Source organism: Stenella coeruleoalba, assembly GCF_951394435.1.
Source record: "Stenella coeruleoalba genome assembly, contig: scaffold_85, whole genome shotgun sequence".
Classification (NCBI taxonomy): Eukaryota; Metazoa; Chordata; class Mammalia; order Artiodactyla; family Delphinidae; genus Stenella; species Stenella coeruleoalba.
Window position 1 is genome coordinate 969,619 of NW_027646009.1, and position 18,285 is coordinate 987,903.

General features: G+C 43.9%; 1 long non-coding RNA gene across 5 annotated transcripts in view; it reads left to right on the forward strand.

The window, feature by feature from the left end:
• LOC307181396 overlaps nt 1–18,285 on the forward strand; it is a 531,327-nt gene that overhangs the window by 300,286 nt on the left and 212,756 nt on the right. Inside the window, exon 4 of one of the 5 annotated variants that reach the window (XR_013826658.1) lies at nt 6,738–6,818. The exons of the other annotated variants lie outside the window; for them this stretch is intronic. This is a non-coding gene — a long non-coding RNA (uncharacterized lncRNA). Of the gene's footprint in view, nt 1–6,737; nt 6,819–18,285 lie in introns of those variants that run through there. 5 annotated transcript variants of the gene reach the window in all.

An 18,285-nucleotide genomic window follows, 5' to 3' on the forward strand; every position in this document is an offset into this window, starting at 1 on the left:
ACTTCAAAGGGTCTTCATTTGCTCACCAAACCTCTCCAATCCTATCACTGCTGCGTTTATGCCCCTGTACACATGCTTGATTCTCTTTCGGAGACATAGCAATCCATAGGTTTTAAGATACTTACTAGTCAGGTACATTCTTAGGCGTTTAATATGCGGTGTTGAGTCCATTTCGTTGAGCAAGGAGTAGCTCTTGTCTATTCCATATTTGGCTTAAGGAACTTTATCTGTGCTCATTTCAATCTCTGGTTTTATGCAGCACCCCAACTCACCTTTCCCCTTAAGCAAGCATAAGTTGGTTTTCTAAATTTGAGAACCTGTTCTGTTTTGGAATGCAGTTCCTGTGTAGCCAAGTTTACATTCCGTGTATTAGTGATATCTTATGATGTTTCTTTTTCTGTGTGACTTATTTCAGTTAGAATCATCGTACCTGAATCCACTCATTATGCTGCTACGGGCCTGATGACATAGATTTCATTGCTGAGTGATACTGCATTGTACGTAAGTACCACAAGTTCTTTATCCATTTTTCACTTTTTGTGATATTGAACTTGTTCGGGAAACGAGGTTCTTGTAAACGGAGGCGTCCCAAACTTTGGGGTGGCTGTGTCTTTTTGATTTTAATTTCCCTAAGCTATAGGACCATAAGTGGAAGTGCCCTAGGCTCTGTTGCTTTGTTTTTTAGATGTTTCAGGAAACACCATACACTTCTCCCGAGTGGTTGTTGGCAATTTACATCCCGCCCATCAGCATAACAAGGCTCCCAGTTCTCCATGGCCTGTCCTGCCTTTCTGGATTTTACACTTTTTTCAGATGGCCCTTTTGACCGGGGGGAAGTGAGACTTCATTGTAGTGCAGATTTCCTTTGCAAGCTTGCTTGGTTGGCCAAAAAGGGCGTATGCGTTTTTTCCTGAATATATTCAGGAAAAAACGCATACGCCCTTTTTGGCCAAGTGCATCATTGTGGACGTTCTGCCTCTTTTCCTATGCTTTCAATGCAATTCCAGTCTACCTCCTGAAATCGGTTTCCTGCAATTCTGCCCCGCTTTCAAGTCCTCTTGGCAGCCTTACTTCAGTCTATTTTTGGACGATAGCTGTCATTTATAACTCTGCAGGTTTGTGAATTACAGTGCCCCTGAGCTCCTTTCTTCAACTCGCTTTCTTGTGACCTGGCCGCAACACCGCAGGATGGCTTCAGGCCCTAATCTGGTTCCGGCCCGGCATGCTGAGCCTTTGGTTAATTCCTCTTCCTGGTGGGAAATGAGAGTTAAATTTGCCCGTCCAGACACCTCCAGCTAGCCTCTCATTGGTTCTCGCTATTCCTGTTCATCTTCCGCAGAAATTGCAAACTGGGCCAAACAGGAGGTTAAAGGGACTGACTCTCCAAGTGGGGAGAGTGTTAGTAAAGCGTCTGGAATGTTGCACCCGAGTACCAGGGGAGGAAAACTGAGACATATTTGAACACGTCTCCCGATCACATGGTTGATCATACTCTAGGTTCCACATGCATGTTTTAGCTGAAGGAAGAATACCTAAAACCTGGGTAGTTGAAACCCGTGGAATGGGTACCATGCAATATGACTTCAAAGGGTCTTCATTTGCTCACCGAACCTCTCCAATCCTATCACTGCTGCGTTTATGCCCCTGTACACATGCTTGATTCTCTTTTGGAGACATAGCAATCCATAGGTTTTAAGATACTTACAAGTCAGGTACATTCTTAGGCGTTTAATATGCAGTGTTGAGTCCATTTCGTTGAGCAAGGAGTAGCTCTTGTCTATTCCATATTTGGCTTAAGGAACTTTATCTGTGCTCATTTCAATCTCTGGTTTTATGCAGCACCCCAACTCACCTTTACCCTTAAGCAAGCATAAGTTGTTTTTCTAAATTTGAGTCCCTGTTCTGTTCTGTAATTCAGTTCCTGTGTAGCCAAGTTTACATTCCGTGTATTACTGATATCTTATGATGTTTCTTTTTCTGTGTGACTTACTTCAGTTAGAATCATCATACCTGAATCCACTCATTGTGCTGCTAAGGGCCTGATGACACAGATTTCATTGCTGAGTGATATTGCTTTGTAAGTAAATACCACAACTTCTTTCTCCATTTTTCACTTTCTGCGATGTTGAACTTGTACTGTAAACGAGGTTCTTGTAAACAGAGCCGTTCCAAACTTTGGGGTGGCTGTGTCTTTTTGATTTTAATTTCCCTAAGCTATAGGACCATAAGTGGAAGTGCCCTAGGTTCTGTTGCTTTGTTTTTTAGATGTTTCAGGAAACACCATACACTTCTCCCGAGTGGTTGTTGGCAATTTACATCCCGCCCATCAGCATAACAAGGCTCCCAGTTCTCCATGGCCTGTCCTGCCTTTCTGGATTTTACACTTTTTTCAGATGGCCCTTTTGACCGGGGGGAAGTGAGACTTCATTGTAGTGCAGATTTCCTTTGCAAGCTTGCTTGGTTGGCCAAAAAGGGCGTATGCGTTTTTTCCTGAATATATTCAGGAAAAAACGCATACGCCCTTTTTGGCCAAGTGCATCATTGTGGACGTTCTGCCTCTTTTCCTATGCTTTCAATGTAATTCCAGTCTACCTCCTGAAATCGGTTTCCTGCAATTCTGCCCCGCTTTCAAGTCCTCTTGGCAGCCTTACTTCAGTATATTTTTGGACAATAGCTGTCATTTATAACTCTGCAGGTTTGTGAATTACAGTGCCCCTGAGCTCCTCTCTTCAACTCGCTTTCTTTTGAGCTGGCCGCAACACCGCAGGATGGCTTCAGGCCCTAATCTGGTTCCGGTACGGCACGCTGAGCCTTTGGTTATTTCCTCTTCCTGGTGGGAATTGAGAGTTAAATTTGCCCGTCCAGACACCTCCAGCTAGCCTCTCATTGGTTCTCGCTATTCCTGTTCATCTTCCACAGAAATTGCAAACTGGGCCAAACAGGAGGTTAAAGGCGCTGACTCTCCAAGTGGGGAGAGTGTTAGTAAAGCGTCTGGAATGTTGCACCCGAGTACCAGGGGAGGAAAACTGAGACATATTTGAACACGTCTCCCGTTCACATGGTTGATCATACTTGGGTTCCACATGCATGTTTTAGCTGAAGGAAGAATACCTTAAACCTGGAGAGTTGAGACCCGTGTAATGGGTACCATGCAATATGACTTCAAAGGGTCTTCATTTGCTCACCGAACCTCTCCAATCCTATCACTGCTGCGTTTATGCCCCTGTACACATGCTTGATTCTCTTTCGGAGACATAGCAATCCATAGGTTTTAAGATACTTACTAGTCAGGTACATTCTTAGGCGTTTAATATGCGGTGTTGAGTCCATTTCGTTGAGCAAGGAGTAGCTCTTGTCTATTCCATATTTGACTTAAGGAACTTTATCTGTGCTCATTTCAATCTCTGGTTTTATGCAGCACCCCAACTCACCTTTCCCCTTAAGCAAGCATAAGTTGGTTTTCTAAATTTGAGACCCTGTTCTGTTTTGGAATGCAGTTCCTGTGTAGCCAAGTTTACATTCCGTGTATTAGTGATATCTTATGATGTTTCTTTTTCTGTGTGACTTATTTCAGTTAGAATCATCGTACCTGAATCCACTCATTATGCTGCTACGGGCCTGATGACATAGATTTCATTGCTGAGTGATACTGCATTGTACGTAAGTACCACAAGTTCTTTATCCATTTTTCACTTTTTGTGATATTGAACTTGTACGGGAAACGAGGTTCTTGTAAACGGAGGCGTCCCAAACTTTGGGGTGGCTGTGTCTTTTTGATTTTAATTTCCCTAAGCTATAGGACCATAAGTGGAAGTGCCCTAGGCTCTGTTGCTTTGTTTTTTAGATGTTTCAGGAAACACCATACACTTCTCCCGAGTGGTTGTTGGCAATTTACATCCCGCCCATCAGCATAACAAGGCTCCCAGTTCTCCATGGCCTGTCCTGCCTTTCTGGATTTTACACTTTTTTCAGATGGCCCTTTTGACCGGGGGGAAGTGAGACTTCATTGTAGTGCAGATTTCCTTTGCAAGCTTGCTTGGTTGGCCAAAAAGGGCGTATGCGTTTTTTCCTGAATATATTCAGGAAAAAACGCATACGCCCTTTTTGGCCAAGTGCATCATTGTGGACGTTCTGCCTCTTTTCCTATGCTTTCAATGCAATTCCAGTCTACCTCCTGAAATCGGTTTCCTGCAATTCTGCCCCGCTTTCAAGTCCTCTTGGCAGCCTTACTTCAGTCTATTTTTGGACGATAGCTGTCATTTATAACTCTGCAGGTTTGTGAATTACAGTGCCCCTGAGCTCCTTTCTTCAACTCGCTTTCTTGTGACCTGGCCGCAACACCGCAGGATGGCTTCAGGCCCTAATCTGGTTCCGGCCCGGCATGCTGAGCCTTTGGTTAATTCCTCTTCCTGGTGGGAAATGAGAGTTAAATTTGCCCGTCCAGACACCTCCAGCTAGCCTCTCATTGGTTCTCGCTATTCCTGTTCATTTTCCACAGAAATTGCAAACTGGGCCAAACAGGAGGTTAAAGGGACTGACTCTCCAAGTGGGGAGAGTGTTAGTAAAGCGTCTGGAATGTTGCACCCGAGTACCAGGGGAGGAAAACTGAGACATATTTGAACACGTCTCCCGATCACATGGTTGATCATACTCTGGGTTCCACATGCATGTTTTAGCTGAAGGAAGAATACCTAAAACCTGGGTAGTTGAAACCCGTGGAATGGGTACCATGCAATATGACTTCAAAGGGTCTTCATTTGCTCACCGAACCTCTCCAATCCTATCACTGCTGCGTTTATGCCCCTGTACACATGCTTGATTCTCTTTCGGAGACATAGCAATCCATAGGTTTTAAGATACTTACTAGTCAGGTACATTCTTAGGCGTTTAATATGCGGTGTTGAGTCCATTTCGTTGAGCAAGGAGTAGCTCTTGTCTATTCCATATTTGGCTTAAGGAACTTTATCTGTGCTCATTTCAATCTCTGGTTTTATGCAGCACCCCAACTCACCTTTACCCTTAAGCAAGCATAAGTTGTTTTTCTAAATTTGAGTCCCTGTTCTGTTCTGTAATTCAGTTCCTGTGTAGCCAAGTTTACATTCCGTGTATTACTGATATCTTATGATGTTTCTTTTTCTGTGTGACTTACTTCAGTTAGAATCATCATACCTGAATCCACTCATTGTGCTGCTAAGGGCCTGATGACACAGATTTCATTGCTGAGTGATATTGCTTTGTAAGTAAATACCACAACTTCTTTCTCCATTTTTCACTTTCTGCGATGTTGAACTTGTACTGTAAACGAGGTTCTTGTAAACAGAGCCGTTCCAAACTTTGGGGTGGCTGTGTCTTTTTGATTTTAATTTCCCTAAGCTATAGGACCATAAGTGGAAGTGCCCTAGGTTCTGTTGCTTTGTTTTTTAGATGTTTCAGGAAACACCATACACTTCTCCCGAGTGGTTGTTGGCAATTTACATCCCGCCCATCAGCATAACAAGGCTCCCAGTTCTCCATGGCCTGTCCTGCCTTTCTGGATTTTACACTTTTTTCAGATGGCCCTTTTGACCGGGGGGAAGTGAGACTTCATTGTAGTGCAGATTTCCTTTGCAAGCTTGCTTGGTTGGCCAAAAAGGGCGTATGCGTTTTTTCCTGAATATATTCAGGAAAAAACGCATACGCCCTTTTTGGCCAAGTGCATCATTGTGGACGTTCTGCCTCTTTTCCTATGCTTTCAATGCAATTCCAGTCTACCTCCTGAAATCGGTTTCCTGCAATTCTGCCCCGCTTTCAAGTCCTCTTGGCAGCCTTACTTCAGTATATTTTTGGACAATAGCTGTCATTTATAACTCTGCAGGTTTGTGAATTACAGTGCCCCTGAGCTCCTTTCTTCAACTCACTTTCTTTTGAGCTGGCCGCAACACCGCAGGATGGCTTCAGGCCCTAATCTGGTTCCGGCACGGCACGCTGAGCCTTTGGTTATTTCCTCTTCCTGGTGGGAAATGAGAGTTAAATTTGCCCGTCCAGACACCTCCAGCTAGCCTCTCATTGGTTCTCGCTATTCCTGTTCATCTTCCGCAGAAATTGCAAACTGGGCCAAACAGGAGGTTAAAGGCGCTGACTCTCCAAGTGGGGAGAGTGTTAGTAAAGCGTCTGGAATGTTGCACCCGAGTACCAGGGGAGGAAAACTGAGACATATTTGAACACGTCTCCCGTTCACATGGTTGATCATACTTGGGTTCCACATGCATGTTTTAGCTGAAGGAAGAATACCTTAAACCTGGAGAGTTGAGACCCGTGTAATGGGTACCATGCAATATGACTTCAAAGGGTCTTCATTTGCTCACCGAACCTCTCCAATCCTATCACTGCTGCGTTTATGCCCCTGTACACATGCTTGATTCTCTTTCGGAGACATAGCAATCCATAGGTTTTAAGATACTTACTAGTCAGGTACATTCTTAGGCGTTTAATATGCGGTGTTGAGTCCATTTCGTTGAGCAAGGAGTAGCTCTTGTCTATTCCATATTTGGCTTAAGGAACTTTATCTGTGCTCATTTCAATCTCTGGTTTTATGCAGCACCCCAACTCACCTTTACCCTTAAGCAAGCATAAGTTGGTTTTCTAAATTTGAGACCCTGTTCTGTTCTGTAATTCAGTTCCTGTGTAGCCAAGTTTACATTCCATGTATTACTGATATCTTATGATGTTTCATTTTCTGTGTGACTTATTTCAGTTAGAATCATCATACCTGAATCCACTCATTGTGCTGCTAAGGGTCTGATGACACAGATTTCATTGCTGAGTGATATTGCTTTGTAAGTAAATACCACAACTTCTTTATCCATTTTTCACTTTCTGCGATGTTGAACTTGTACTGTAAACGAGGTTCTTGTAAACAGAGCCGTTCCAAACTTTGGGGTGGCTGTGTCTTTTTGATTTTAATTTCCCTAAGCTATAGGACCATAAGTGGCAGTGCCCTAGGCTCTGTTGCTTTGTTTTTTAGATGTTTCAGGAAACACCATACACTTCTCCCGAGTGTCTGTTGGCAATTTACATCCCGCCCATCAGCATAACAAGGCTCCCAGTTCTCCATGGCCTGTCCTGCCTTTCTGGATTTTACACTTTATTCAGATGGCCCTTTTGACCGGGGGGAAATGAGACTTCATTGTAGTGCAGATTTCCTTTGCAAGCTTGCTTGGTTGGCCAAAAAGGGCGTATGCGTTTTTTCCTGAATATATTCAGGAAAAAACGCATACGCCCTTTTTGGCCAAGTGCATCATTGTGGACGTTCTGCCTCTTTTCCTATGCTTTCAATGCAATTCCAGTCTACCTCCTGAAATCGGTTTCCTGCAATTCTGCCCCGCTTTCAAGTCCTCTTGGCAGCCTTACTTCAGTCTATTTTTGGACGATAGCTGTCATTTATAACTCTGCAGGTTTGTGAATTACAGTGCCCCGAGCTCCTTTCTTCAACTTGCTTTCTTGTGACCTGGCCGCAACACCGCAGGATGGCTTCAGGCCCTAATCTGGTTCCGGCCCGGCATGCTGAGCCTTTGGTTAATTCCTCTTCCTGGTGGGAAATGAGAGTTAAATTTGCCCGTCCAGACACCTCCAGCTAGCCTCTCATTGGTTCTCGCTATTCCTGTTCATCTTCCGCAGAAATTGCAAACTGGGCCAAACAGGAGGTTAAAGGGACTGACTCTCCAAGTGGGGAGAGTGTTAGTAAAGCGTCTGGAATGTTGCACCCGAGTACCAGGGGAGGAAAACTGAGACATATTTGAACACGTCTCCCGATCACATGGTTGATCATACTCTAGGTTCCACATGCATGTTTTAGCTGAAGGAAGAATACCTAAAACCTGGGTAGTTGAAACCCGTGGAATGGGTACCATGCAATATGACTTCAAAGGGTCTTCATTTGCTCACCGAACCTCTCCAATCCTATCACTGCTGCGTTTATGCCCCTGTACACATGCTTGATTCTCTTTCGGAGACATAGCAATCCATAGGTTTTAAGATACTTACAAGTCAGGTACATTCTTAGGCGTTTAATATGGGGTGTTGAGTCCATTTCGTTGAGCAAGGAGTAGCTCTTGTCTATTCCATATTTGGCTTAAGGAACTTTATCTGTGCTCATTTCAATCTCTGGTTTTATGCAGCACCCCAACTCACCTTTACCCTTAAGCAAGCATAAGTTGTTTTTCTAAATTTGAGTCCCTGTTCTGTTCTGTAATTCAGTTCCTGTGTAGCCAAGTTTACATTCCGTGTATTACTGATATCTTATGATGTTTCTTTTTCTGTGTGACTTACTTCAGTTAGAATCATCATACCTGAATCCACTCATTGTGCTGCTAAGGGCCTGATGACACAGATTTCATTGCTGAGTGATATTGCTTTGTAAGTAAATACCACAACTTCTTTCTCCATTTTTCACTTTCTGCGATGTTGAACTTGTACTGTAAACGAGGTTCTTGTAAACAGAGCCGTTCCAAACTTTGGGGTGGCTGTGTCTTTTTGATTTTAATTTCCCTAAGCTATAGGACCATAAGTGGAAGTGCCCTAGGTTCTGTTGCTTTGTTTTTTAGATGTTTCAGGAAACACCATACACTTCTCCCGAGTGGTTGTTGGCAATTTACATTCCGCCCATCAGCATAACAAGGCTCCCAGTTCTCCATGGCCTGTCCTGCCTTTCTGGATTTTACACTTTTTTCAGATGGCCCTTTTGACCGGGGGGAAGTGAGACTTCATTGTAGTGCAGATTTCCTTTGCAAGCTTGCTTGGTTGGCCAAAAAGGGCGTATGCGTTTTTTCCTGAATATATTCAGGAAAAAACGCATACGCCCTTTTTGGCCAAGTGCATCATTGTGGACGTTCTGCCTCTTTTCCTATGCTTTCAATGTAATTCCAGTCTACCTCCTGAAATCGGTTTCCTGCAATTCTGCCCCGCTTTCAAGTCCTCTTGGCAGCCTTACTTCAGTATATTTTTGGACAATAGCTGTCATTTATAACTCTGCAGGTTTGTGAATTACAGTGCCCCTGAGCTCCTTTCTTCAACTCGCTTTTTTTGAGCTGGCCGCAACACCGCAGGATGGCTTCAGGCCCTAATCTGGTTCCGGTACGGCACGCTGAGCCTTTGGTTATTTCCTCTTCCTGGTGGGAATTGAGAGTTAAATTTGCCCGTCCAGACACCTCCAGCTAGCCTCTCATTGGTTCTCGCTATTCCTGTTCATCTTCCACAGAAATTGCAAACTGGGCCAAACAGGAGGTTAAAGGCGCTGACTCTCCAAGTGGGGAGAGTGTTAGTAAAGCGTCTGGAATGTTGCACCCGAGTACCAGGGGAGGAAAACTGAGACATATTTGAACACGTCTCCCGTTCACATGGTTGATCATACTTGGGTTCCACATGCATGTTTTAGCTGAAGGAAGAATACCTTAAACCTGGAGAGTTGAGACCCGTGTAATGGGTACCATGCAATATGACTTCAAAGGGTCTTCATTTGCTCACCGAACCTCTCCAATCCTATCACTGCTGCGTTTATGCCCCTGTACACATGCTTGATTCTCTTTCGGAGACATAGCAATCCATAGGTTTTAAGATACTTACTAGTCAGGTACATTCTTAGGCGTTTAATATGCGGTGTTGAGTCCATTTCGTTGAGCAAGGAGTATCTCTTGTCTATTCCATATTTGACTTAAGGAACTTTATCTGTGCTCATTTCAATCTCTGGTTTTATGCAGCACCCCAACTCACCTTTCCCCTTAAGCAAGCATAAGTTGGTTTTCTAAATTTGAGACCCTGTTCTGTTTTGGAATGCAGTTCCTGTGTAGCCAAGTTTACATTCCGTGTATTAGTGATATCTTATGATGTTTCTTTTTCTGTGTGACTTATTTCAGTTAGAATCATCGTACCTGAATCCACTCATTATGCTGCTACGGGCCTGATGACATAGATTTCATTGCTGAGTGATACTGCATTGTACGTAAGTACCACAAGTTCTTTATCCATTTTTCACTTTTTGTGATATTGAACTTGTACGGGAAACGAGGTTCTTGTAAACGGAGGCGTCCCAAACTTTGGGGTGGCTGTGTCTTTTTGATTTTAATTTCCCTAAGCTATAGGACCATAAGTGGAAGTGCCCTAGGCTCTGTTGCTTTGTTTTTTAGATGTTTCAGGAAACACCATACACTTCTCTCGAGTGGTTGTTGGCAATTTACATCCCGCCCATCAGTATAACAAGGCTCCCAGTTCTCCATGGCCTGTCCTGCCTTTCTGGATTTTACACTTTTTTCAGATGGCCCTTTTGACCGGGGGGAAGTGAGACTTCATTGTAGTGCAGATTTCCTTTGCAAGCTTGCTTGGTTGGCCAAAAAGGGCGTATGCGTTTTTTCCTGAATATATTCAGGAAAAAACGCATACGCCCTTTTTGGCCAAGTGCATCATTGTGGACGTTCTGCCTCTTTTCCTATGCTTTCAATGCAATTCCAGTCTACCTCCTGAAATCGGTTTCCTGCAATTCTGCCCCGCTTTCAAGTCCTCTTGGCAGCCTTACTTCAGTCTATTTTTGGACGATAGCTGTCATTTATAACTCTGCAGGTTTGTGAATTACAGTGCCCCTGAGCTCCTTTCTTCAACTCGCTTTCTTGTGACCTGGCCGCAACACCGCAGGATGGCTTCAGGCCCTAATCTGGTTCCGGCCCGGCATGCTGAGCCTTTGGTTAATTCCTCTTCCTGGTGGGAAATGAGAGTTAAATTTGCCCGTCCAGACACCTCCAGCTAGCCTCTCATTGGTTCTCGCTATTCCTGTTCATTTTCCGCAGAAATTGCAAACTGGGCCAAACAGGAGGTTAAAGGGACAGACTCTCCAAGTGGGGAGAGTGTTAGTAAAGCGTCTGGAATGTTGCACCCGAGTACCAGGGGAGGAAAACTGAGACATATTTGAACACGTCTCCCGTTCACATGGTTGATCATACTTGGGTTCCACATACATGTTTTAGCTGAAGGAAGAATACCTTAAACCTGGAGAGTTGAGACCCGTGTAATGGGTACCATTCAATATGACTTCAAAGGGTCTTCATTTGCTCACCGAACCTCTCCAATCCTATCACTGCTGCGTTTATGCCCCTGTACACATGCTTGATTCTCTTTTGGAGACATAGCAATCCATAGGTTTTACGATACTTACTAGTCAGGTACATTCTTAGGCGTTTAATATGCGGTGTTGAGTCCATTTCGTTGAGCAAGGAGTAGCTCTTGTCTATTCCATATTTGACTTAAGGAACTTTATCTGTGCTCATTTCAATCTCTGGTTTTATGCAGCACCCCAACTCACCTTTACCCTTAAGCAAGCATAAGTTGGTTTTCTAAATTTGAGACCCTGTTCTGTTCTGTAATTCAGTTCCTGTGTAGCCAAGTTCACATTGCATGTATTACTGATATCTTATGATGTTTTTTCTCTGTGTGACTTATTTCAGTTAGAATCATCATACCTGAATCCACTCATTGTGATGCTAAGGGCCTAATGACATAGATTTCATTGCTGAGTGATATTGCTTTGTAAGTAAATACCACAACTTCTTTATCCATTTTTCACTTTCTGCGATGTTGAACTTGTACTGTAAACGAGGTTCTTGTAAACAGAGGCGTCCCAAACTTTGGGGTGGCTGTGTCTTTTTGATTTTAATTTCCCTAAGCTATAGGACCATAAGTGGCAGTGCCCTAGGCTCTGTTGCTTTGTTTTTTAGATGTTTCAGGAAACACCATACACTTCTCCCAAGTGTCTGTTGGCAATTTACATCCCGCCCATCAGCATAACAAGGTTCCCAGTTCTCAATGGCCTGTTGCCTTTCTGGATTTTACACTTTTTTCAGATGGCCCTTTTGACTGGGGGGAAGTGAGACTTCATTGTAGTGCAGATTTCCTTTGCAAGCTTGCTTGGTTGGCCAAAAAGGGCGTATGCGTTTTTTCCTGAATATATTCAGGAAAAAACGCATACGCCCTTTTTGGCCAAGTGCATCATTGTGGACGTTCTGCCTCTTTTCCTATGCTTTCAATGCAATTCCAGTCTACCTCCTGAAATCGGTTTCCTGCAATTCTGCCCCGCTTTCAAGTCCTCTTGGCAGCCTTACTTCAGTCTATTTTTGGACGATAGCTGTCATTTATAACTCTGCAGGTTTGTGAATTACAATGCCCCTGAGCTCCTTTCTTCAACTCGCTTTCTTGTGACCTGGCCGCAACACCGCAGGATGGCTTCAGGCCCTAATCTGGTTCCGGCCCGGCATGCTGAGCCTTTGGTTAATTCCTCTTCCTGGTGGGAAATGAGAGTTAAATTTGCCCGTCCAGACACCTCCAGCTAGCCTCTCATTGGTTCTCGCTATTCCTGTTCATCTTCCGCAGAAATTGCAAACTGGGCCAAACAGGAGGTTAAAGGCGCTGACTCTCCAAGTGGGGAGAGTGTTAGTAAAGCGTCTGGAATGTTGCACCCGAGTACCAGGGGAGGAAAACTGAGACATATTTGAACACGTCTCCCGTTCACATGGTTGATCATACTTGGGTTCCACATGCATGTTTTAGCTGAAGGAAGAATACCTTAAACCTGGAGAGTTGAGACCCGTGTAATGGGTACCATGCAATATGACTTCAAAGGGTCTTCATTTGCTCACCGAACCTCTCCAATCCTATCACTGCTGCATTTATGCCCCTGTACACATGCTTGATTCTCTTTCGGAGACATAGCAATCCATAGGTTTTAAGATACTTACTAGTCAGGTACATCCTTAGGCGTTTAATATGCGGTGTTGAGTCCATTTCGTTGAGCAAGTAGTATCTCTTGTCTATTCCATATTTGACTTAAGGAACTTTATCTGTGCTCATTTCAATCTCTGGTTTTATGCAGCACCCCAACTCACCTTTCCCCTTAAGCAAGCATAAGTTGGTTTTCTAAATTTGAGACCCTGTTCTGTTTTGGAATGCAGTTCCTGTGTAGCCAAGTTTACATTCCGTGTATTAGTGATATCTTATGATGTTTCTTTTTCTGTGTGACTTATTTCAGTTAGAATCATCGTACCTGAATCTACTCATTATGCTGCTACGGGCCTGATGACATAGATTTCATTGCTGAGTGATACTGCATTGTACGTAAGTACCACAAGTTCTTTATCCATTTTTCAGTTTCTGCGATGTTGAACTTGTACTGTAAACGGGGTTCTTGTAAACAGAGCCGTTCCAAACTTTGGGGTGGCTGTGTCTTTTTGATTTTAATTTCCCTAAGCTATAGGACCATAAGTGGAAGTGCCCTAGGCTCTGTTGCTTTGTTTTTTAGATGTTTCAGGAAACACCATACACTTCTCCCGAGTGTCTGATGGCAATTTACATCCCGCCCATCAGCATAACAAGGCTCCCAGTTCTCAATGGCCTGTTGCCTTTCTGGATTTTACACTTTTTTCAGATGGCCCTTTTGACCGGGGGGAAGTGAGACTTCATTGTAGTGCAGATTTCCTTTGCAAGCTTGCTTGGTTGGCCAAAAAGCGCGTATGCGTTTTTTCCTGAATATATTCAGGAAAAAACGCATACGCCCTTTTTGGCCAAGTGCATCATTGTGGACGTTCTGCCTCTTTTCCTATGCTTTCAATGCAATTCCAGTCTACCTCCTGAAATCGGTTTCCTGCAATTCTGCCCCGCTTTCAAGTCCTCTTGGCAGCCTTACTTCAGTCTATTTTTGGACGATAGCTGTCATTTATAACTCTGCACGTTTGTGAATTACAGTGCCCCTGAGCTCCTTTCTTCAACTCGCTTTCTTGTGACCTGGCCGCAACACCGCAGGATGGCTTCAGGCCCTAATCTGGTTCCGGCCCGGCATGCTGAGCCTTTGGTTAATTCCTCTTCCTGGTGGGAAATGAGAGTTAAATTTGCCCGTTCAGACACCTCCAGCTAGTCTCTCATTGGTTCTCGCTATTCCTGTTCATCTTCCGCAGAAATTGCAAACTGGGCCAAACAGGAGGTTAAAGGGACTGACTCTCCAAGTGGGGAGAGTGTTAGTAAAGCGTCTGGAATGTTGCACCCGAGTACCAGGGGAGGAAAACTGAGACATATTTGAACACGTCTCCCGATCACATGGTTGATCATACTCTGGGTTCCACATGCATGTTTTAGCTGAAGGAAGAATACCTTAAACCTGGAGAGTTGAGACCCGTGGAATGGGTACCATGCAACATGACTTCAAAGGGTCTTCATTTGCTCACCGAACCTCTCCAATCCTATCACTGCTGCGTTTATGCCACTGTACACACGCTTGATTCTCTTTTGGAGACATAGCAATCCATAGGTTTTAAGATACTTACTAGTCAGGTACATTCTTAGGCGTTTAATATGGGGTGTTGAGTCCATTTCGTTGAGCAAGGAGTAGCTCTTGTCTATTCCATATTTGGCTTAAGGAACTTTATCTGTGCTCATTTCAATCTCTGGTTTTATGCAGCAACCCAACTCACCTTTCCCCTGAAGCAAGCATAAGTTGGTTTTCTAAATTTGAGTCCCTGTTCTGTTCTGTAATTCAGTTCCTGTGTAGCCAAGTTTACATTCCGTGTATTACTGATATCTTATGATGTTTCTTTTTCTGTGTGACTTACTTCAGTTAGAATCATCATACCTGAATCCACTCATTGTGCTGCTAAGGGCCTGATGACACAGATTTCATTGCTGAGTGATATTGCTTTGTAAGTAAATACCACAACTTCTTTCTCCATTTTTCACTTTCTGCGATGTTGAACTTGTACTGTAAACGAGGTTCTTGTAAACAGAGCCGTTCCAAACTTTGGGGTGGCTGTGTCTTTTTGATTTTAATTTCCCTAAGCTATAGGACCATAAGTGGAAGTGCCCTAGGTTCTGTTGCTTTGTTTTTTAGATGTTTCAGGAAACACCATACACTTCTCCCGAGTGGTTGTTGGCAATTTACATCCCGCCCATCAGCATAACAAGGCTCCCAGTTCTCCATGGCCTGTCCTGCCTTTCTGGATTTTACACTTTTTTCAGATGGCCCTTTTGACCGGGGGGAAGTGAGACTTCATTGTAGTGCAGATTTCCTTTGCAAGCTTGCTTGGTTGGCCAAAAAGGGCGTATGCGTTTTTTCCTGAATATATTCAGGAAAAAACGCATACGCCCTTTTTGGCCAAGTGCATCATTGTGGACGTTCTGCCTCTTTTCGTATGCTTTCAATGCAATTCCAGTCTACCTCCTGAAATCGGTTTCCTGCAATTCTGCCCCGCTTTCAAGTCCTCTTGGCAGCCTTACTTCAGTCTATTTTTGGACGATAGCTGTCATTTATAACTCTGCAGGTTTGTGAATTACAGTGCCCCTGAGCTCCTTTCTTCAACTCGCTTTCTTTTGAGCTGGCCGCAACACCGCAGGATGGCTTCAGGCCCTAATCTGATTCTGGCATGGCACGCTGAGCCTTTGGTTAATTCCGCTTCCTGGTAGGAAATGAGAGTTAAATTTGCCCGTTCAGACACCTCCAGCTAGCCTCTCATTGGTTCTCGCTATTCCTGTTCATCTTCCGCAGAAATTGAAAACTGGGCCAAACAGGAGGTTAAAGGCGCTGACTCTCCAAGTGGGGAGAGTGTTAGTAAAGCGTCTGGAATGTTGCACCCGAGTACCAGGGTAGGAAAACTGAGACATATTTGAACACGTCTCCCGATCACATGGTTGATCATACTTGGGTTCCACATGCATGTTTTAGCTGAAGGAAGAATACCTTAAACCTGGAGAGTTGAGACCCGTGTAATGGGTACCATGCAATATGACTTCAAAGGGTCTTCATTTGCTCACCGAACCTCTCCAATCCTATCACTGCTGCGTTTATGCCCCTGTACACATGCTTGATTCTCTTTCGGAGACATAGCAATCCATAGGTTTTAAGATACTTACTAGTCAGGTACATTCTTAGGCGTTTAATATGCGGTGTTGAGTCCATTTCGTTGAGCAAGGAGTAGCTCTTGTCTATTCCATATTTGACTTAAGGAACTTTATCTGTGCTCATTTCAATCTCTGGTTTTATGCAGCACCCCAACTCACCTTTCCCCTTAAGCAAGCATAAGTTGGTTTTCTAAATTTGAGACCCTGTTCTGTTTTGGAATGCAGTTCCTGTGTAGCCAAGTTTACATTCCGTGTATTAGTGATATCTTATGATGTTTCTTTTTCTGTGTGACTTATTTCAGTTAGAATCATCGTACCTGAATCCACTCATTATGCTGCTACGGGCCTGATGACATAGATTTCATTGCTGAGTGATACTGCATTGTACGTAAGTACCACAAGTTCTTTATCCATTTTTCACTTTTTGTGATATTGAACTTGTACGGGAAACGAGGTTCTTGTAAACGGAGGCGTCCCAAACTTTGGGGTGGCTGTGTCTTTTTGATTTTAATTTCCCTAAGCTATAGGACCATAAGTGGAAGTGCCCTAGGCTCTGTTGCTTTCTTTTTTAGATGTTTCAGGAAACACCATACACTTATCCTGAGTGGTTGTTGGCAATTTACATCCCGCCCATCAGCATAACAAGGCTCCCAGTTCTCCATGGCCTGTCCTGCCTTTCTGGATTTTACACTTTTTTCAGATGGCCCTTTTGACCGGGGGGAAGTGAGACTTCATTGTAGTGCAGATTTCCTTTGCAAGCTTGCTTGGTTGGCCAAAAAGGGCGTATGCGTTTTTTCCTGAATATATTCAGGAAAAAACGCATACGCCCTTTTTGGCCAAGTGCATCATTGTGGACGTTCTGCCTCTTTTCCTATGCTTTCAATGCAATTCCAGTCTACCTCCTGAAATCGGTTTCCTGCAATTCTGCCCCGCTTTCAAGTCCTCTTGGCAGCCTTACTTCAGTCTATTTTTGGACGATAGCTGTCATTTATAACTCTGCAGGTTTGTGAATTACAGTGCCCCTGAGCTCCTTTCTTCAACTCGCTTTCTTGTGACCTGGCCGCAACACCGCAGGATGGCTTCAGGCCCTAATCTGGTTCCGGTACGGCACGCTGAGCCTTTGGTTATTTCCTCTTCCTGGTGGGAATTGAGAGTTAAATTTGCCCGTCCAGACACCTCCAGCTAGCCTCTCATTGGTTCTCGCTATTCCTGTTCATCTTCCACAGAAATTGCAAACTGGGCCAAACAGGAGGTTAAAGGCGCTGACTCTCCAAGTGGGGAGAGTGTTAGTAAAGCGTCTGGAATGTTGCACCCGAGTACCAGGGGAGGAAAACTGAGACATATTTGAACACGTCTCCCGTTCACATGGTTGATCATACTTGGGTTCCACATGCATGTTTTAGCTGAAGGAAGAATACCTTAAACCTGGAGAGTTGAGACCCGTGTAATGGGTACCATGCAATATGACTTCAAAGGGTCTTCATTTGCTCACCGAACCTCTCCAATCCTATCACTGCGGCGTTTATGCCCCTGTACACATGCTTGATTCTCTTTCGGAGACATAGCAATCCATAGGTTTTAAGATACTTACTAGTCAGGTACATTCTTAAGCGTTTAATATGTGGTGTTGAGTCCATTTCGTTGAGCAAGGAGTAGCTCTTGTCTATTCCATATTTGACTTAAGGAACTTTATCTGTGCTCATTTCAATCTCTGGTTTTATGCAGCACCCCAACTCACCTTTCCCCTTAAGCAAGCATAAGTTGGTTTTCTAAATTTGAGACCCTGTTCTGTTTTGGAATGCAGTTCCTGTGTAGCCAAGTTTACATTCCGTGTATTAGTGATATCTTATGATGTTTCTTTTTCTGTGTGACTTATTTCAGTTAGAATCATCATACCTGAATCCACTCATTATGCTGCTACGGGCCTGATGACATAGATTTCATTGCTGAGTGATACTGCATTGTACGTAAGTACCACAAGTTCTTTATCCATTTTTCACTTTTTGTGATATTGAACTTGTACGGGAAACGAGGTTCTTGTAAACGGAGGCGTCCCAAACTTTGGGGTGGCTGTGTCTTTTTGATTTTAATTTCCCTAAGCTATAGGACCATAAGTGGAAGTGCCCTAGGCTCTGTTGCTTTGTTTTTTAGATGTTTCAGGAAACACCATACACTTCTCCCGAGTGGTTGTTGGCAATTTACATCCCGCCCATCAGCATAACAAGGCTCCCAGTTCTCCATGGCCTGTCCTGCCTTTCTGGATTTTACACTTTTTTCAGATGGCCCTTTTGACCGGGGGGAAGTGAGACTTCATTGTAGTGCAGATTTCCTTTGCAAGCTTGCTTGGTTGGCCAAAAAGGGCGTATGCGTTTTTTCCTGAATATA